Genomic DNA, 13,674 nt, shown 5'->3' with positions numbered 1-13,674 from the left:
GGGGATCTGTGACAGCCGAGTTCCTGGGAGGATCTGACTTTAGGCAGATAAGGGAGTTCAGAGAAAGCCTCTCCTGCGTTTGCTGTTCCTCCAGTGCCAACAGCTCCAAATAATCAGTGTACCAAAGGGCATATTCGGGGTGGCGTGTGCTGCTGTCTTCCACTGATGTAAGGGATTTTGTCCAAAATGGGTTCACAGCTGCAGGAAATGGTCCTGGACTGACCCAGGAGACCTGCCTTTGAGTCTGTCTCCAAAATCTGGGTCTGGGAAGGAGAACACAGGTCCAATGGCTCAGTGACCCGATGTAGATTGTCTTTGGCCTTTTCACCCGGCGAGTGGACGCCTGTCTGGGACAGTCACGGGGAGCAGATGACACCTGCCGACCGGGCTGCTGAACACGTGCTCAGTCCTGGTGGGAACCGGGCTCGGGGGGGAAGCGCCTTCCCAGCAGCTTGGGTGGGATCGGCGTCCTGCAGGGGTTCTCGCTCAGGATTCAGGGCCTCGATGCCCCGGGGGGCTGGGACCGACCGTGTGTCCCGCCGTCAGCCTGGGGGGCTGGCTTCCCGCTCTGTGCTGCCCTTTCCCTCACCAGCCCCAGGAAGGGTGCTCCCGCCTCCTCCCCCTCCTCCATCATTTGCTCACGTGGATTTGTGTGCCAGGTTTCTGGGGTGACCTTCTCTGTGTCCCCCGAGTTTACAGGAGCTCGACTGAAGCTCGAGGTCTCCCAGCAGCACGTCTGTGTTTGGTAGTCCGAGCGTGGGCGCGCTGTCGGGCCTGGTGATTTATAGCAGAGGGAGCCCCGGTGCCTCCACCAGGGATCCTGGTCTGCTCTGACTCTGAAGCCTTCTTGCAGGAAGGACACCAAACTCCCTAACGAGAGCTGTGACTGTGACAAGGCTATTAGCGCTCCAGCTAATGTGGCAACGTGAGGAAAATTACTGTGATGTTTACTGTCCCGCCACCTAGATGTTCCCACCATAAGATGCTGGTGCCACCAGCTGCTCAGCACACAGGCGTGAAAACAGTGGCGCATGTGTGACACAACTTTGCAAAATTCTATGGAAATTGTCTGAGACTGGGTAATAATTGCAACATCCCTTTTAGCCAAAGACAAAAATAAAACAATTTAGTAATGAGCTTGACCTCCTTTTTTCAAGGAAAACAATCCATGGAGTGGGGGTAAGTGCCTCACAAGGAGGGCAGCACTCTTCCCAAGGGATTTGAGGCAAGATCGAGTTTTTTAGTGTTATAACTTTATAGTTTTCTTTTCCAAGACCATGTCTAGGGTGTTGGTCTGTGTTCCTTTGCTAAGCAAAGGCAGCGTCCATGCTCAGGTAAGTGGGTCATTAACTTGGGGGATTCTAGTTCATGGTGGTGGTTTGGGGCTAACTCACCCTTTCCCACCCTTCAGGACACTTGCGATGCTTTCAGTGTTCCCTCCCGGGCAGCTGGACCCACCCTTCCCACCACGTTATTTCTATTCACCAACCAAGCTCCACTCCAACACCTCGCACACGCACCTGTCCTCAGGTGGAACAGTCTTCCTGTCTGTGCAGGCTGAAGATCAGCTTCTTCTTCCAGAAACACAACCATCTGTATGGTTTCCTATTGCTGACCTAACAAATTACCACAAACTTAATGGCTTAGACGACACGAATTTGTTATCTCACAGTTCTGCAGATCAGAAGACTGACGTGGGTCTCACTGGGCTAAAATCAGGATGTCTGCAGGCTGTTTCTTCCTGGAGGCTATAGGGGAGGACCTGCTTTCTTGCTCATCCGGGTTGTTGGTAGAAGTCAGTTCCTTGGGGCTGTAGGACTGAGACCCCTGTTTCCTTCTGACTGTCGCATGAGGGTATTTCCACCTGCTAGGCGCCATGCATGTGCCTTGGTTCACAGCCCCTCGCTCCATCTTCAGAGCCAGCAATAGCACTCGAGTCCCTCTCATGCTTTGAATCTGTCCTTTTTCTTCTATCTTGTCTCTCTTGTTGACTAAAAAATTGCACAACTGAAAAGTTGAGAGTTACGTTTTATTTGGTGGACATTCTTAGGACTTCAAGTCCAGGAGGCAGCATCTCAAGTAACCCTGAGAGAACTGCTCCTGGTTTTGGATGCAGGCAGCAGTAAGCGGCAGCTTGCAGCAAGCAGCAGTGAGCAGTGGCTGGAAGCAAGATCTTGGTTCCTGGACCGGGAGTCCTAACCACTGGACCACAGGGGCCAGCAGCTAGGGCCTGGTCCCTAGTTCTTGCTGCCGTGTCAAGAATGAATTCAGGCAAGGAGGCAGAAGGTAAAGAGAAAAGTGAAAAGTTTATCAGAAAAGCAGAGTACATGTGGAAAGACGCATGGGCGAACTCGAGAGAGAGAGTCATGAAGAGTTGTTGCACCTTTGGGAAATTTAAATCCCTTTTAAGGGGGCAGTCTTCCGGGTCTTTGTCTTCTTCTTGGCCAATCGTACTGTTTTGACCCCATGTCTAATTTGTCTCTGGACCCTCCCCTGGGTGTGCACACACCCCTCAGTCGAGATGGATTTCATCGCAAAGGCGTCTGGGAGGAAGATAGCAAGACTTACTATGGTCTGGCATCCCCTGGCTTACTGACCCCTTGAAGGCTTTTGTGCATGTGCAACGTCTCCCTTGCCCCAGGGATGGGAAATGTATGACCTCTTGATCTTTTAACAGGGTTTAGCCCCTCTCTGTCCCTGCCATAAAAATGTCCAATGTCCGGTTATTTACCCTATTTCTGTTGCTGTTTCTTATATCGAAGTGCAGATCTCAAAATATAGACAGGAGTCTGGTCATAAATATGTAGTCCTGGAGCCTGTTTGTTTCTTGCCTCAGGAAATGTAAACAGGGGGCTGGTAAGGAATGTCCAGCCTGGAGCCCATCTTCTTCTCCCCCCAGGAAGTGTGAACAGGAGGCCAGTTGTAAATGTCTAGCCTGGAGCCCATCTATCTCCTGCCTCACTCCTATAGAAGTTTTTGCAACAAAGGGCAGGTAGTCTGAACTTCAAAAGATTATTGTTATTAAAGGAAACCAGATATTTCAAGTTAAGGAATTTAGTGCTTTTCTATGCATCGGAAGATGCAAGAGTCTGGGCTCACTGAAATCATTCCTTTGATCTGCACCTCAGCTATGGGGCTGGGGGCAGTATCCTGTATTTTCACATCCTGAGTTTCCTTAAGGTACGCCCTTAGGAGTGGCTGCAGTCTGATGGCTGCTAGATGGCAGGGATTCTTTGTTTCCTTCCTGAGTTCCCTCAGGGCTCACTGTGGAGGGGGGCGGTCAGGGGGCTGCAATCGCTGATGGCTGAGACATCTTTGTTTACTGATATGGCTAGCAGTATTTTATTTCTCACTCTGACAGGATGGGAAGGATTACCCTATTTTAAGGACTCATGGAATTAGATTGGGCCCACCTGGGTAATCCAGGATGCCGTCCCCTCACCTAATTGCACCCTCAAGGCCCCCTCTCCCAGGTAAGGTAACACAGTCACAGGTCCTGGGGATCAGGGTGTGGACACCTTTGGTGCCTTTATTCTCCCAGCCACACCATCATGGACTTGAATCAAGGTTCTCCCACTCCGTTTCCCTGATGGGATGCTGTGCTGTGATTTGATGAACTGCTTCTCTGTCCCCGTCCTCTGACTTGAGGGTCAAACCTCCTCAAGGTCAAGAAGGGTCTCAGATTTCCAAAGGTCCATTCAGTGACTATGAACTGATGCAAAGGTGAATCCTCAGGACACCCGCGGGCAGGAGGTGACAGGAAACTACGGACCAGGAGGGGCTGGGGCGCTGGTGAGAGTGTGCCCCACGAGGGCGTGTCCGCTGCTCGGCACCAGTCACGGCTGCCACGTGGGATGGGTCTCAGGGATCAGCCGTGTGGGATCTGAGCCCTGACTGCTCAAGAAGGTCAGGAAATCAGAATTTTAGGCAAAACATCTCAATCTTTAAGCACTGGCCACTAATTGACATTGTTTCAGCACTGACCTGGGGGTCACCCGGCCTGTGTCCTGCAGTTTACAATCTCCGCCCTGGGAAATTTTTATGTGACAAACCCGCCCAGCGCCTCCCTCCCGGGCCTTCAGAGAGACACCTCTAAGAGCAGATCTGGTGTCTCCCAGTCACGTCACACCCCTCAGAGGCTCTCTCCATCTCCTCTCAGCCTCACCTGCTGCCCCAGACCAGTCCTCAGCCCCTACTGTGTTCACACCCTCAGCCCCAGTATTTCCCAGCAGTGGAATGTCCCCTCCCCGGTCCCTGTTTCCTGCGGTGTGCACTTGGAGAGAAAAGGTTCACGCGCCCAGGGAAATGCCTTCGACAATTCCCAGGTGTGAAAACCTGTCTGCTGGTTAGATGCACACAATTTGCTACCTCATAAAGCATTGCAACAAAGTTAACTAAACGCTGCGATGAAGTCACCATCCCGTGGAGACCAAGCGTGGGAATTTAATTCTTAAGAGGAACCTTGATAATGTCATGTGTGGCTGAAAGTGAGGCCACTAGTGAAACAATTGCTGGGAGTGTCTGGACATTTTACACAGAAATTAGCAGTGCTCCTTGGAAGCTGTTTGGATAATCCATTGCTGGTAGACGACAAAACGAGGAATGCTCTACAGTAGCGGCCCCCAACCTTTTTGGCACCAGGGACCGGTTTCGTGGAAGACAATTTTTGCACGGACCGGAGGGGGAGGGTGGGGGGTTGATGGTTCAGGTGGTAATGCGAGCGATGGGGGGCGATGGGGGGCGATGGGGGGCGATGGGGGTGATGGGGGGCGATGGGGGGCGATGGGGGGCGATGGGGGGCGATGCGGAGCGATGGGGGGCGATGGGGGGCGATGGGGACCGATGGAGGGTGATGGGGAGTGATGGGGGGCGATGGGGGGCGATGGGGGGCGATGGGGAGCGATGGGGACCGATGGGGGGCGATGGGGGGTGATGGGGAGTGATGGGGGGCGATGGGGGGCGGCAGATGAAGCCTTGCTCGCTCGCCACTCACCTCCTGCTGGGCAGCTCAGTTCCTAACAGGCCACGGACTGGTACTGGGGTTTGGGGACCCCTGCTCTAAAGGTCTAAGGCAGACTTGAAAAGACCCCCTGGGGATCTGGAGTTTGGGGCTATTGAAATTCTAGAAATATTCACAGGCCTTTCTCCTGGAGCTGCTGAGGAAGCAGCCAGACGGTGTGACCAGCAAGATTTCACTGACGTCCCCAGTCCGGGAAATGTTTCTCTTTCGTATAATCCACATCTCTATAGCAAAGCTGCCTTCGTGTTCAGGGCAAAGGTGTGGGCACCGTCCATGATTTCCCCCTTTGCCTCACATCCCACATCTAGCATCTTATAAGTCCTAGAGGGTCGACCTCAAGCATATGCCTTAGTGGATGTTCCCCCAGCTCCGTGTGTGACCTGGCCCCATCCCCCTCGTCGCCCACGTCTTGTCCCATGAGACTTCTCTGCTCTCTCTCTCTCTCTCTCTCTCTCTCTCTGCACTGCGCCCACTCCTGCTCAGCTCCTTTCATCTTGCTGTTCCTTCTTCCATTATTTTCCCCAAGACTTCAGCTTAACCGTCAACCCTCAGAGGTTTTCCCTGACCCCTGCTCTAAATTAGAATTAGTGTGCATACACACACTCACACATATAAACACATACCCCTACTATGTACTATGCCTACACACTTATGCATATATGCACACCTTCACACATACAGATACACACGCACCCTTACACACTCACACAAACATACCCACTCACAACCACACATACACCTACCCACTTACAAATCCACACAGACTCTACATGTTTGCACATACATACTCCTACACGTTACACACACACACACACACACACGCACACACGCACACATAGTCTATCACGTTGCCCTGCATCATGGTCCTCAGAATGCACGTCGCCACCTGGAGTCACCGTGTCCATGGTTCAGTTACTTGATCACCATTGGCCTCATCCACTAGGACGTCATCTCCAGGAGGACAGGAGCCTTGTCTGACCTGTTCAGTGTCTCCTCCACAATTTCTAGAACTTTCCCTACCATGTGGCAGGTACTCAATGAACGTGGGTTGGATGATGAATAAGGCTTTGTCTTCAACAAGGTCCTGAGGCCGTAGCAGAGCCCACATCCCTAGGCAGGGGCTGCATCACACCCACTGAACACCAGCCTGCCTGTCCCCCTCTCCTCCAATTCTGCATGTACCACACTTATCACAGTGCCCTCGTGACGTGTTAGCACAGACCTGTCCTGTCTCTCCCATGACATCAAGTCAGCCTGGACTCAGCTTCCTCACACAGGCGAGGGATGAAGTCATACTTGTCTCATATGCGAGGGTCAGGACCTGGTGCTCCTGACGCCCAGCCGGCTCTCACCAGTGATGGTTATTCCCACGCATCCACCTCCAGACTGTTCCCAGGCTCTGCAGGGCGGTTTTCGTGTGATTGCTCCAGGCACGGACTGTGCACCATCCCCGTGACCAGTGGAAACCACTTGTGCTAATTTATAAACCTGGACGCTGACCAGCCAGTGGTAGGCATGGAGTGGTTCTGTGTAAATCCGAAGGTGATTCTGAATGTTCATTTTATTTAATCTCTCCTAAATTTATCACTACCGTGTATGTCTTTAAACATGCGAGCCCTCTCTTAGGTTTACACAGTGCCAGCAAATGTTTTAATACTTATTTTTTGAACGTTTAACTTAATCAGATATTTGTGTATCCCTCCCTCCAGTCTTACTGACCTAGTTACAAGTGTAATGGTGATTCAGAAAACACTCTCTGAGGCTCAGGTCCCTTGTTTATAAATGGTGAACGCTCCATTCAGAACTGAGAACACAGTAAAAACTCCCTAAACCATGTGTTTTAGCTTTGAAAAACCATTTGCGAGCCCAGAGGTGAGATTAAAGCTACAATGAGATTCTAATTCTATGACATGAGGAGGAAACATTGAAGCAAAAATAAAATATAAATAAAACTTTAAATAAGATTAAGCACATTAGAACTAATAAAATAGATGTACCAGAAGCAAATAATAAATAAATCCTAATCCTTGCAGGATAGGATGTTCTAAGAAATGTGGGTTTCGGCTCCGAGCCCTGGAATGCAAGATAACAAGACAGTAGGTAAGCCTGTGCAATAGATTAGCTAAAAGTGGTTGTGAGGGAACCTTTGTCTGGTGCCCAACACGCGTAGTCTATTATAAAAACTGCTTTGGGACTTCCCTGGTGGTCCAGTGCTTAAGACTCTGCGCTCCCAATGCAGGGGGCCCGGGTTCGATCCCTGGTTGGGGAACTAAGATCCTGAATGCTGCCTGGTGTGGCCTAAAAAAAAAGCTGCTTTTACTGATGCACACAAAGGTTTGCAGCAGTCACATACAATCCCCACATCTCAGTGACTTCAAACAACTGTCCATCTCTCATGTCAATCATGGACTGACAGGGGTGCTCTGCTCACCACAGCTGCCCCAGGACCCAGGCTGCTGCCGCCAGTCACCCTGTCAGAGGCGGGAGGAGCTCCACAAGGATGTCAGATGCCCTGGGATAGTAGTGATCATGACCTCCAGCCAGCAATCCCATCACTCCAGGTGGGTGAGACTAACTCCAAGACACAGGAAGGAGATGAGCTCTAACGGGGCTCCGCCCTGCGCTGCGGGGGCTCGGAGGAGGGGCGTCAGGGGCAGACTGGGGTCTGGGGGGACTTCCCGGGGGGCTCAGGAGAGGCCGCCTCGCCCATGAAGAGGAGGGCATGAAGGGCTGAGCCTCAGACGTTTCTGGAGGTGGGTGGAGGTCTGAGCGCCGTGTGGGTCTCAGCCTTTGCCTCTGGGTTCCTGCTCCTTAACCGCTGATGTGGATTTTCCCCAGCAGCACGGAGGGGCGGACCACAGAGCAGCCAGTCTGGGCGCTTTCTCCACCTAAGGACAGGCCCGCCACCACGGGAGTGTGCTCGCCTCATCGGGACACAGGGGCTGTTGTAGCCCCATCTGAGACCTTCCTTCTGGGAGCCGTTCCCACCAGAATCTCTCATCTTTCCGAGCGATGGCTAAGCCGTGGGCAGATGGCACAGCCCTTCCTGCTGTGCAGTGTTCCCTGGTCTCGTCTCTTCAAAGTGTGACTGACAGATCACCCTCTGTCCACCCGATAGAGGGTGGACACCTTTGACCCAGTAATCCAATTTCCAGGATTTATCCACGATAGCTGATGTATGCAAAGGTATACCTACAGATATTTCGTAACGGCAATTATACCCCTTAGAGACTTATAATGGCAAAAATATCCCAAGAATCCAACAACCTGGAATTGACTAAATATAAGAACATGGGCATCCATCAGATAAGACAGCAAGCACCACCGCCACCAGAGCCTCCTGGGAGAGCCTGGGGGTCGAGGTGCTTTTAAAGTCTCCTCAGGGGACTCCATTAGCCAGAAGACAATTGCTGCTGGAGAAGAATGACTGATGTCACTAAAAGTAATTACACTCTATTCATACATTTAATTGTTAAGAAAGAAACAGGTACAATAAAGTGTGAGCAATCAGAACCCATTTTCATGAAGATAGATACACACTCAGGTGTGTGTGTACACACTCAAACTCACACACACAACCTGAAAAGCCATAGAATATTTATCACTGTTCTCTCACTGGTGATTCTTTTCCTGCCTTTTGCTCATCAATAACTAACACATTTTCTACAATAATTATGCATTTTTGCAATAAAACAGGATAACATTTTTAAAATGCTCCTTATCATCCAAAGAGAATTGTTAGCACTTGGATGCTTAGGGATGGATATACAAGATGATGATACCACGGAACCTGAAAGAACAATTTTAGCACTGCTTACAGCGATGGAAATTGATGTGGCTGGAAATTAATTTAAATACATTTGCGTACCTGGAGTCTAATATTCACTGGCTAATTTTCCCCATAATCCCTAATCCTGAAAATTCTTGCTCAAGAAACTGCTCGTTAAAAATTCATAAATGCACACTTAAATAAATAGATGAGCTCCCTAAAACCTGATTCATTGTTCCAAAACAAAGTGGTGTGGAGTTGCGTCACACACAAAGCAGCAGCAATCTTTCAGCCGGCCCGGAAGACGGCACAAGTATGCGTGGGAGGTCTGAGGATACATCACAGGAGCCAGTGGAGCCCAGGCTGGGTTCGTGAGGGGCAGTGGGATAGCGAGAGATGGTGCTGAGGACTGTGGGCCCCCAGCGCAAGGTCGCGGTCACAGTCCCCGCGGCCCCGCCCTCCTGTCCAGGCCCTGCCCCCATCCAGGCCCTGCCCTCCCACCCAGGCCCCGCCCCCTGTCCAGGCCCCGCCCCTTCCCCAGCAGTGTTTTCAGTGAGTCTGTGCAGGAACCCAGGGAGGACGGGCGGGGCTGGAGCGAGAGTGACCCTGTGAGTCCAGGCAGACCCACGGTCGGGACACTCTGGAAACCCAGCAAATGGCTCAGGAAACCTACTTCGAGGATTAAGAACAGCATGAAACTATTAACTCGTCCTCTGGACCCTTCCTGGGCCTCTGATATCACAACGATGCCCCAGCTTCCTGCTGTGGAGGGAAGGTTGCAGGGGAGGGGAGGGGAGGTTTCCTCTAGGACCCACATCACTGCAGAGCCCCTGCTCCCCGCCGGGCCCATCACATGAAAATCCTCTCTGCTGATCGCTCTTCTCCAGCAGCTGCTCTTGTGGGCAGAGCTGGGCAGGAGCTGCCCAGGGTGGGGCAGGTGAGAACACCCAGGCCGAGACCCGTGAGGCAGATGAGTTCTAGGCCCCAGGGGTGGTTAGGGAGCTGCAGCCTGGCATCCCCTGAGATGTGGGAAATGCAGAATCCCAGGCCCCAGCCCCAGCCCAGGAATCAGCATCTGCAGTGTAAGCAGCCCCAGGGGACTTGTGAGCACGTTGTTCTCTGAGGAGCCGGAGGGCAGCTGCTCTGTCCAGTCAGTGCAGCACAGGGGGCAGAAATGCATCCATTGTGGCTGCATCGGGTGGGGCAAGTCTGCTGTGAGCAACTGCAGATCTCAGTCCACAGGAGCTCACATGAGACAAGCTACTCTCTCTCACAAAACCCAAGTGTGGAGAAGTGTGGTCCAGGGCTGGCGTCATCATTCACAGTCATAAGGGAAGGTGGCTCCTCTCTCTTGCTTCTAGGAACTCCTTGATATCTGATTCTTCCTCATGTTCCAAAATGGCTGCTTGAGCTCCAGCCCCCACATCTACATTCCAGCTGCCTGAGACAGGCAGGCCACCATCCTTATTTGACTCTACTCTCTCGAACTTCTCTAGTCACCTCCAAGCTTGGGGACAAGCTTCACACAGAGCCATGGCAGCCACAGCCTGTGTCCTGGGATGAGTGCTGGGCAAGTCAGAGTGATTCTCCCACCAGGGCCAGGTGTGAGCATTCTGTGTGCCCCAAGGCTCCCCACCCCACGTGGAAAGAGTCTGTGCAGCATCCACCTATAGGACCCAGCAGGGAGAGAAGGAAGAAAGTCAATACGCTTAGTGAAGAAAAATCTCTCAAAACTCGGGAAATCTGTAAAACCAGAGATAGAACCTGGGGCCAGGACTGTTTGCTGTTTAACTGACAAACACAGCTTGAAGCAGAGGAGGTTCCAGAATATCCAGTTACGTGAACAAGCTACACAGGATGCAGCAGTCAGGCCATTAGCTCATTTATCTGGACAGACTCCATTAGGTCCATTACTCTTCTTGATTAAATCTCCTCCAAGGATGCCTGTCAGAGGTGAAGGAATAGTCCCACATGGGCTTGGGGAGGTGCCAGGGCAGCATCTGGGCGGTGTCCCCCCGGACTGCAATCTCCCTCAGCCCCCAGCAAGAAGCACACAAGGCCCTTCCTGCTGCTCGGGGACATCCGGGGGCCCAGCTGTGAACAACAGGGAACTCTGCTGGCTTCTGTCCCAGCTGCACCTCCAGGGCCATCCACAAAGCTGCTCTGTCCACAACCAGCGGCCCCAGCTCTCTCCATCCTCCCCACAGCTATCCTTGTGGGGTAGCTGTGGCCTGGCCAGCTCCCCCATGTCACACCGTGGTGCCACACTTCCTGAGCAGACACCAGTGTTCCCTCACACATCATGGCTGAGGTGCCTCCCTGGGAAGGAGAATGGGACCATGAAGGCTGTTTTAGACCAATCAGGGTTTGCCCCTGCACTGGTGTTGGGTCACCCTTCCCTGAGTCATCCAGGAGATTCAATGTTCTCTCAGCAAGGAACAAGGTGGGGTCTTGGACGGAGACCCCATGTCTACTGCACCTGCCCCCCTCTGCTGTTCGGGGAACGGAATTAGGGCTACTGCAACTGCAGGTTTTACTCGTTTTACGGAATAAAACCTCCAACAGAAGTGGAAGGGACTCAAACTTCCCACTGACACGAAGAAACCGACCCCTTCTGTTTCAGATTCCATCCTGCCAGGGCAGCAACTTAACCTTGGATGATTTGGGGATCCCGCACCCCCTTTCCACCTTTTCTCCAGAGACGAGTCCATGTCCAGGGGGTATATGTAGCCCCAAAATATCCAGGAGGGTGGATCAGAGCCCTGGGAACTGCACCTGAGAACCTGCCCACTGGCTTCTCCCTCCTCGGTCTTCTGAGTCCAAAGAGGTCAAGGGACTGGAGGGGAGAGAGCGCTTTCATTGCAGCCACAGTGCACCTTGGTGAAGTGACAGGAGAGAGCCAGCAGCCATAGCTCACTCCCATCACATCATCAACAACTACCCTGCTTTGCACGGGATGTGCTTTATCAAAGCCTTATTCCATCTGGGGGAAGGGCATTCCTGACTTCCCAGCCCCCTCTGGGCTTCCTGTCTCCCCAAAGAGGGGGAAAATGCTTTATCACTAGAGAAACACTTCTGAGGGTCACCACCCTAGACACAGACCCACTAAAAGATGCAGATGTATCATAATATTACAGAACACTTCTCCTACCACACATGTTAACACCACAGCAAAAAAAGAGCTGGTATATTAACAGATTAGGCTAAAAGAGCTGCAAGATGCAGACTCTATGAGGAGTACAGTCCATAGGGAAAGTCCAAAGTCAAGAGTAAAGAAGGAAAAACAAGAATTTGAAGCCTCAGGCACCTACAGCTGCAGTGAACAGTCTACACAGCCCAACTCCTGGTCAGATTAACATAAATCCTCACACTAAAGTCCTATTTACCTCAGTTTCTAACACCCAATACAGATATGTTTAGCTTTTAATAACAAGAAAAAAAAATTGTAAGGCATACCAAAAGGCAAAGAAAACAAAACAGAAAACAAGCATCATAGTATTTTTAGGTGTACAACATAACGACTTGATACTTGTATACACTGCAGAACAATTACCACAATAAGTCTAGTTAATCTCCATCACCATACATGATGGTGATGGATGTCATAGCTACAGAAGTGTTTTCTTCTTGTGCTGAGAACTTCTAAGATCTTCTCTCTTCACAACTTTCAAATATGCAAGACAGTTTTATTAACTGTAGTTGCCACATTGTACATTATAGCCCCAGGACTTATTTATTTTATAACTAGAAGTTTGTACCTTTTGATCCCCTTCATCCATCTTGCCCACCACCCAACCCCCCACCTCTGTCACCACCAACCCACTCCCTGTTTCAATGACTTCAGCTTTTTTAGATTCTTCATATTAGTAAGATCATACAGTTTTTATATCTTTCTCTGCCTGACTTATTGAACTCACATTTCCTGATTTCAAGACTTCTTATAAAGCTATAGTAATCAGGCAGTGTGGTATTGGAAGGGAAAAACAGACACATGGACCAATGGGACAGACTAGAGACCCCTGAATGAGAACCATGCACACACAGTCAACTGATCTTTGACAAAGAAGCAAAGAAAATTCAATAGTGAAAGGACAGAGCTTCAAACAAAGGAGACTGGTGCAACTGGACGTACACAAGAATATCGATGGGCAAAAGAATGAGTCTTGACTTAAACTTCAAACCTTATACAAAATTTAATTTTAGAAGGATCATATATTTAAATTTAAAGCTAAAACTTTAACATGTTTAGAAGAAAAGATAGGGGGAAATCTTTTCAATCTAAGATTTGTTAAAGATTTCTTAGACAGGACACGGAAAGTATGATTGACAAAAGATAAAATTAACAAATGGCACTTCATCAAAATAAAACATTTGCTCTGGAATGACATCATCATCATAGCCGGCTAAGAGTTTTCTACCATCTTCCTTCCAAAGATCACCAATGTAGATAATCACCCACGGACGAGAGAGCCTAGTGGAAGTCCAGGAGTCCAGTGGAGAAGTTCCAGACACCACTGGAGCAAAACAATCTGAAACTGGACACACTGAAAAGGTAGAGGAGCAGTTTCACTTTACCCTCATCACACATTCCCAGCTCAACTTGGGGCCAAGAGAGACCTTCTCAGACTCCGATTTCTCCCACGAGGTAACATGAGAGCGTGTGAGTGAGCACCCGGCCCCCCCCCCAGCTGTGTGGTTACTGCCGGAGACCCACATCTTTCTCATCCCATCCAGAATGCCGGGGTGTGCTGCCTTACTAGGGGGTGGGGAGCGGCTGGGGGAATGGCATACGGGGCTCCCACAGGGAATGAAAAGGAGAAAGACCCCACCGACCACATTACAGGCTCCATCAGGAGGCTGGACCTTGATCCCCCACTGCGCCGTG

The sequence above is a fragment of the Balaenoptera borealis genome (assembly GCF_965194805.1).
Source record: "Balaenoptera borealis genome assembly, chromosome: 14".
Lineage (NCBI taxonomy): Eukaryota > Metazoa > Chordata > Mammalia > Artiodactyla > Balaenopteridae > Balaenoptera > Balaenoptera borealis.
Note: the sequence above shows the minus strand (reverse complement) of the source record.